Source organism: Sapajus apella, unplaced genomic scaffold, assembly GCF_009761245.1.
Source record: "Sapajus apella isolate SASKATOON/1434 unplaced genomic scaffold, GSC_monkey_1.0 scaffold8416, whole genome shotgun sequence".
Taxonomy (NCBI): Eukaryota; Metazoa; Chordata; class Mammalia; order Primates; family Cebidae; genus Sapajus; species Sapajus apella.
The window spans coordinates 1-1,824 of NW_022445337.1; the positions used below are offsets into that span (position 1 = coordinate 1).

The 1,824-nt window shown below is 48.7% G+C and overlaps 1 pseudogene across 1 annotated transcript; it reads left to right on the forward strand.

Moving 5' to 3' along the window:
• The first annotated feature begins 860 nt into the window (after positions 1-860).
• LOC116548235 lies at positions 861-1,416 on the forward strand (annotated as a pseudogene). The gene is made up of 2 exons (XR_004267361.1): positions 861-997; positions 1,095-1,416. The product of XR_004267361.1 is annotated as an immunoglobulin heavy variable 3-23-like (transcript).
• The last annotated feature ends 408 nt before the right edge of the window (positions 1,417-1,824 follow it).

The window sequence follows — 1,824 nt, forward strand, 5'->3', positions numbered from 1 at the left end:
AGTGGTGGGATCATAGTTCAATGTAGCCTCCAACTTCTGATCTCCAAAAATCCTCCTGCATCTGCCATCTAAGAAGCTGAAACTACAGGTGTGTGCCACTGAGCTCGGCTTGCCTACTTATTGAACAGCACACTTCATGCAATATTTAATGTATAGCAATAATGTCTCAAGAAGAGTGTTACAAACAAATGAATGGATAATTTGTTCAGTATGCTTTGATGGAAAAATAGACATTAACATGATGAAAGTGTGACATGTATGAAAGTACAACTGCATAAAACGTGCTTCTCTTTACACTCATTTTGTAAACACGATAGCACATACACATCACACCACACTTTCATTACAGGAAGAAAGTTCTGAAAATGTCACTAGGGGTGACCCACCGTGTGCTGGGCTTGGCTAAGGGAGCAGGCAGGCCCAGTGGTGAGAAGCACAGGCCCAGATACCCGGGCTCACGCTGACCAGCTGTGAGCTCTGGGAACATTGTACCTACCATCTGTGCTTCTGCTGATAATTTTACATCTGTGACATGGGAATAACATTGATACTACACAGCCCGATAAGACGATTGGTGCTGAGTTTAAATGTATGCAGTTTTCACAGGTCCATTGCACCTGAATAAAACTATACTTAAATTAAAAATACAAATACCGTTATAGGTTTAAAGAGTGTATCACAGAACAAAGCTTTAATCAGAAACTACATTTTCCAAAATTGTATCAATCTCTCCAAACTTCCTCAGGACACTCTCACCTGCTCGGGGCCCTGCCCTCTCCTCAGGCGTCCCACCCCAGAGCTTGCTATATAGCAGGACACATGCAAATAGGGCTGTCCCTCTGCTGATGAAAAGCAGCCCAGCCCTGACCCTGCAGCTCTGGGAGAGGAGCCCAGCCCCGGTTTTCACAGGTGTTTCCACTGAGTTTTCAGGACTGAAAAAGGAGACTCGCCATGGAGTTTGGGCTTTGCTGGGTTTTCCTTGTTGCTGTTTTAAAAGGTGATTCATGGAATATGAGTGGAATGTTATGTGAATATGAGTGAGAGAAACTGAATCTGTGTGGCAGTTTCTGACCAGGATGTCTCTTTGTCCGCAGGTGTCCAGTGTGAGGTGCAGCTGGTGGAGTCTGGGGGAGGCTTGGTCCAGCCTGGGGGGTCCCTGAGACTCTCCTGTGTGGCCTCTGGATTCACCTTCAGCAGCTATGACATGAGCTGGGTCCGCCAGGCTCCAGGGAAGGGTCTGGAGTGGGTCTCAGCTATTAGTAGTAGTGGTGGTAGCACAAGCTACGCAGACTCCGTGAAGGGCCGATTCACCATCTCCAGAGACAACGCCAAGAACTCGCTGTATCTGCAGATGAGCAGCCTGAGAGCCGAGGACACGGCCGTGTATTACTGTGCGAGTGACACAGTGAGGGGAGGCCCGTGTGAGCCCGGACACAAACCTCCTGCAGGGGCGCGCGGGGCCCCCAGGGGGAGCCCGGACGCTGTGCACGGGGCTGTCCCGGGGCAGGTGCAGGTGCTGCTAAGGGCTGGCTTCCTGCCATGGCCTGGGGCTGCTTGTTATCAATTTTCCCCAGGGAACTTCCCAGATTTACAATTCTGTACTAAAATTTGATGTCTCTAAAGGCAAAGCTTTTCTGTCCTTTTTTGTTTCTTTGTTTTTGTAACAGGACGACACATCTTCACCTTGACAGGAGCCACAGTGTCACTTTGGGGGCAGATAATCCTTCTGTGGTCAGCAGGATGAAAGTCCCGAAGAATATCAGGGGAACTGGGAGTGTTTTCCAATTAGACTTAGGACAGAGACCTCCATGGGAATCTCTATTA